At 38.4% G+C, this 6,233-nt stretch overlaps 1 pseudogene; it reads right to left on the reverse strand.

Annotated features, from left to right (window-relative positions):
- Positions 1-892: 892 nt before the first annotated feature.
- LOC122229334 lies at positions 893-1,916 on the reverse strand (annotated as a pseudogene).
- Between the last annotated feature and the right edge of the window lie 4,317 nt (positions 1,917-6,233).

Consider the following 6,233-nt stretch of genomic DNA (forward strand, 5'->3'; position numbering starts at 1 on the left):
TTTTTTTTTTAAGTTTGAGTCTATGAAGAACTACTTGTTGATAAATATACTTATATATCTATCTATTTATTTAATTTTTAATTCCAGTGTGCTTAACATACCACTTTCTTATGCCATACACAAAAATAAACTTAAAATGGATTAAGGACCCAAATGTAAGGCTTGAAACCATAAAAGTTTTAGTGGAGAGCATAGGCAGTAATCCCTCAGACATTGGCCGTAGCAACATCTTTCTAGATATGTCTCCCGAGCCCAGGAAAACAAAAACAAAATTAAACTATTGGGATTACATGTAAATAAAAAGCTTCTGCACAGCACAGGAAACAACCAACAAAACTAAAGGAACCACTGAATGGGAGAGAATATTTGCAAATTACATAGCTGATACACAGTTACTATCCAAAATATATAAAGAACTTTTACAACTCGACATCCAAAACACTAATTCAGTGAAAAGATGGGCAGAAGACATGTACAAACATTTCTCCAAAGAAGACATACAGGTGACCAACAGACACATGAAAAGATGCTCAATATCACTCATCATCAAGGAAATGCAAATGAAAGCCACAATGAGATAGCACCTCACACCTGTTAGAATGTGACAATTTTTGAGATGGAAGACCAGCCGCTCTGGGACTCCAACGTCCTCCTGGCGAGGGAAGAAGAGATCCCCAGGCCTCAACTCAAGGAAGAAGGAACCATGAAAGGCGGTGCTATTTGTGCGCTTGAAAAGCAGTTTCCACACGGAGGCAGCTCCACCGTGGCGTTCCGGCGTGATGCGGTTTGACGGGAAAATCTATCCCAGGTGGGTCCTGTTACCAGAGCGAGGCGCAGAGCAGTAACTTTGCACCGGAAGAGCTTCCAGCGGATCCAGCCACGTGGTGCGCGCTCAGTCTGTGGGGGAACGTGTGGAGTACGGCCCCCCGGGGAAGAAGCCGCAGCCCCGCTTTTTTTGCCCCAGCAGATGCCGCTGGCTACTGGGCCGGAGGAAGCGTGGCCCGGCAGAGATTACCGGTACAGTCCAGGACCTGGACGGTGGTGTCCGCAGTGGCCTCTGCCATCTCTGTCTGCTGCCTCCACGGGACCCGTCGGGCAGCTGCGTGAGAAGCCCCAGCCCCATCCATCCTGCGGAAGTGAAGATAAGCCTCCCTGCCCCGCGACCCACCAATTGTGGACAGGCTTGCAAAGCATTCTGATGAGTTCTGGCTGATTGTGTTTCCAGTGACAGAGAAGGGAGACGGCCCCGTAAGCCACGTTGCTTCATGTCTACACCTCTTGGCAGCCTCCACCAAGTTGTTAATCGCATTCATCCACCACTGCCCACCAAAAATATTTCAGAGGTGCCTCTGGGGCAGCTGTTGTAATAGACCCTGACATCTGTTGATCATATCTCCATTCCGAAGAGGTCAGTTGCCAGGAATACCATGACATGGCACGTTATTTACAGAGTTACAGATTTTGGGAAACCTCTATAACCTAGAGGTGAGGGATAGGCGTGAGGACTGCTGTTTTCCTGATGAACAGGAGCTGCTATGTTTTCAGTTGTCATGTCAATTTTTAAGCTCTTCTCAGGCAGGAGGAGGTCATGTCCCTCCAGCTGACAAGCCTGAAGAATCCCTTGAATCTGAGCTTCATTCTTAACTTCTACCGCTGTCTCCCCATTCGGGTACAATCCTGGCTTCTAGGTGTTTAGCGACTGGATGAGCTGAATGAAGAAACTGAAGCCGTCAAAACTATACTGTGTGAAATATCTCTTGGTCTCCGGAAAAAGATATTTCTTCTTTTGCTGATGGCTAATGTAAGTAGATACGATTGAGTGGTGAAGAGAAAATTCTGTAACAACCTCTAAGTACCAGCAGGTGGAGGCCACTGGGTGTTGTTTTGTTGGCTGGGGTCACCAATACTCCAGGCATATCCTAGGTGGGTGAAATAGATGAAGGGGGTCAAAAGTACAAACTAACAGTTATAAAATAAGTCACGGGGATGTCATGTACAGCATGATGTTTGCCTTATATATTAAAAGCAGAGGTTTTAGTTCTACTTAGTGGGAAGAATAGGGAAAGATACATCTATGCTCCCAGAAGTGGAAGTTACTTTCCGTTTTATACAGATAGATTAATTGTATTTTTACTTATTTTTATGTAGCCTTTATTTTAGTTATTTTTAACTTTCCAGAAAGAACATCATGCTCAACTTACTCTTTAGGGACTTTATTTTTCCACTTTAATAGCTTGTTGTTAGGAGTTATCTTATGCCAAGCAAGTCCCTGTGTAGTTAATTAGTTCTACTATATATATATGTATATATATATATGCATATACATATATATATATGTATATGTATATGCATATATATATATATGGCATGCTTCATTCATGCAGTTTTCCTGTGAATAAATATTTGTGATGTTTTCAGGTTTTTGCTATTGTGAACAGTGCTCGTATGAACAGTCTTTTGCATGTATCCTGTCCTACATGTGTTAGAGTTTCTGTTGAGATATACCTAGGAACAGAAGGCTACGGACTATGTAAATCTTCAACTATATAATGCCAAATTCTTTAACAAAGTGGTTGCATTAATTTGCGTTACAGATTCTTACTAAATTGAAGTCTAAAATCTCTCCCAAACAGTAAGCTGATGGGGTGATTGTGGGACTCCCCTCAAATTTCCCTTCTCTCTGGCATCATTTGCTGTCAATTATTGCATAATGACCAATATCTAAAAACTACTGTTCCATATATGTTTGATTTTTTTTTGTTTGTTTGTTTCTGGCAGATGAGTCAATCTGATTTTTCCATCTTGTTTGGAATTAGAAGTCTTTTCAAATCATTTTAACTCCTATTTTTCCTATAATAATTGCCTCTATTTATTTATAAAATCATTTGTATCTTTTCTCCATTTATCTTGATTAATTTTTTAAAGTTTATTTACTTTGTTTTTCCAAATAGCCATATTTTGGCGTTTTAGCTTTGTTAGTCTTCTCTATTCTTTGTTTTCATTTATCTCTTGTATTTTCTTTACCTTTATCCTGTTGTTCCTTTTCTGATCTCTTAAGATGGACAATTAATTCATTGATTTTTGAGGCTTTCAATTTTTTCCCTCAGTAGTCATGTTTAAGGCTATAAATTTCCCTCAGATCACTGCTTTTTTTGCATCACATAAATTTTGACATAGAATTAAAAAAATTTAAATCAGTTCTAGATATTTTATTTTATTTTTTTAAGTTTATTTGTTTTGAGAGAGAGAGAGCACGCACAAATGAGCAGGGGAGGGGCAGGAAGAGAGAGAGAGAGAGAGAGAGAGAGAATATCCCAAGCAGGCTCTGCACTGTCAGCACAGAGCCTGATGAGGGGCTTGAACTCATAAACTGTGAGTGAGCTCATGACCTGAGCCAAAACCAAGAGTTGAACACTTAATGGACTGAATCAACCAGGGGCCCCTCAGTTCTAGACATTTTAAAATTTCCATTATGATATCATTTTAATCCACAAGTCATTTATCAGGGCTTTGAAAAATAAATTTTGAGTAAGTGGGAATTAAAAATTTGTATTTGTATTTTTTTTTTTTAAACGTTTATTTATTTTTGAGACAGAGAGAGACAGAGCATGAACAGGGGAGGGACAGAGAGGGAGACACAGGATCTGAAACAGGCTCCAGGCTCTGAGCTGTCAGCACAGAGCCCGATGCGGGGCTCGAACTCACAGACCGCGAGATCATGACCTGAGCTGAAGTCAGACGCTCAACCGGCTGAGCCACCCAGGTGCCCCTTGGATTTGTATATTAATGTCTAATTTAATTGCATATTTATTTTTATAAAATTATTGAGACTTTCTCTATGTCCTAATTCATGATAATTTTTATGAATAGTCATCTGTACTTGAGAATAATATTTTTATTCTAAGTGTCAAATGTTCTTTAGGTTAAGTTTTTTAGTTGTGTAATTCAGATCTTGTATATCTTTGTCATTTTTTTTTTCTCTTTGACTTCTCAATAATTGAGAGTAGTGTGCTGAAATCCCTCCCTAAAATAGTGGATTTATTACTCTGTTCCTGCAGTTCCAATAAAATTTACTTCATATACTTTCAGGCAATTTTATTAGTAACTACATATTTAAAACTATTTTATCTTCTTGGATAATTACATTAAATAGTGAATTGAATTCTCCGTCCTTAATAATACGTTTTACTTTGACATTTATATGTTGTTAGTAATGGCTGTAGCAACTTTCTTTTGGTTAAATTTGCTTCATATTTAATTTTCTATCCTTTTACTTTTAACTTTTATGTGTTCTTACGCTTTAGGAATATCTTTTATAAACAGCATATTTTAGATTTTATAAAATCCAACTGTGACTTTATCTTTTAAAATTTAGTTAATATTGGGGCGCCTGGGTGGCTCGGTCGGTTAAGCGTCTGACTTCAGATCAGGTCACGATCTCGCGGTCCGTGAGTTCGAGCCCCGCGTCAGGCTCTGGGCTGATGGCTCAGAGCCTGGAGCCTGCTTATGATTCTGTGTCTCCCTCTCTCTCTGCCCCTCCCCCGTTCATGCTCTGTCTCTCTCTGTCCCAAAAATAAATAAACGTTAAAAGTTTTTTTTTTAAAAATTTAGTTAATATTTATTTATTCTAATTATTAATATATTTGGGGTTCAAAATATGTCATTATTTCTGTTTTTTTTCTCTATTCCTATTTCTTTTCACCCACTTCATCTTCTCTCCTTTAAATTAATAGCTAAACCTACTTAAAATGCTCATCTGGGAATTGTTACTGATCCATAATGAGGTAAGGACCTCATGTACCATTCCTTTCATTGAGAAAATCTTTATGTAAACATCATGTTACCTGAACTAAGCAGTATATTTAGTGATGTGATTGATACTTCGGTGCAAGAAACTTCTCTTGTCAAGAACTGACAAGAGACCAGCTAGGTTGGTGAACTAGTTTGAGTTCTTTACATCCCTTGTGAGAACCTAACGCTCAACACACTGATAGCATTTAAGCTTTTGAATACGGTTTTATTAGAATGTTTCTTCTTTTATTTTGATCACAGATTTCTTTCTTGCCCTCTTTTTAATATAGCAACCAACTTTAGGATTGCAACCAAGATATTTGATCTCTTTTATTCACTTATCACTTGCAGTGTCTCTTATATTTGTCCTCTTCTTTAAGCATATCCCCACCCTGTTTTCATTATGGATCTTTGCATAGCAAACCTTTTGAGGCCTTATATTTCTGAGAAATCCTTTAGATTTGATTTATTTTTGGGCTGGATATAAAATCCTAAATTCTAAGGTTTTTTTCTTCAGTACTTTGGAAATTCTATTTACATAGTTGCTAGGGCAGTGTTGCTTCTGAGTAATTTGATTTTTATTTCTTTGATGTGATAAGCTTTTTCTTTTGGATAGCTTTTATGGTTTTTTTCTTTATCTTTCTTACTCTTTTTTTAAAAATTTAATTAAAAAAATGTTTATTTAGCTTTTTGAGAGAGAGAGAGACAGAGACAGAGAATGAGCAAGGGAGGGGCAGAGAGAGAGAGGGAGACACCGAATCCAAAGCAGGCTCCAGGCTTTGAAGTGTCAGCACAAGAGCCTGCCATGGGGCTCGAACCCACAAACTGTGAGATCATGACCTGAGCTGAAGTCTGATGCTTAACTGAGGAAGCCCCCCGGGCCAGCGCCCCTTTTATTCTTTTTTTTTAGTTGCTTATTTATTTTGAGACAGAGAATGAGTGGAGGAGGGGCAGAGAGGGAGAGAGAGAAGCCCAAGCAGGCTCCTTGCTCAGTGCTGAGCCTAACTTGAGGCCCCACCCAGGGGCCCCTGTCTTTCTTATTTTTAATTATATAATGTGGTGTGGATCTTTCTTTCTTTCTTTCTCCTTCTTGTCACTCTGTAGGCTCTTTCCATCTTAGGCCTGTTATCTTTAAGAAAATCAAACATTTATCTACATCTTCAAATATTTAATCCTCTTTTAAAATTTCTTCTATTTTTGTAATTTGGATTTTAGCACTTCTCTTTCTAGTCCTTCTTTGCCTTTCATTTCTCAGTAGTGTTCTTTTTCACCCACGAACTGTGACATCTGAGCCAAAACGAAGAGTCACTGACTGAGCCACCCAGGCTCCCCCCTGCTTCACCCTTTTAATATATTTTTAATCATAGTGATACATTCTTTCCTTTAAAAATATTTCATTAAGCTGATTTAAATTTGTTGATGTGTATGTTTGTGCTTCTGGT

This window comes from Panthera leo, chromosome C2 (assembly GCF_018350215.1).
Source record: "Panthera leo isolate Ple1 chromosome C2, P.leo_Ple1_pat1.1, whole genome shotgun sequence".
Classification (NCBI taxonomy): Eukaryota; Metazoa; Chordata; class Mammalia; order Carnivora; family Felidae; genus Panthera; species Panthera leo.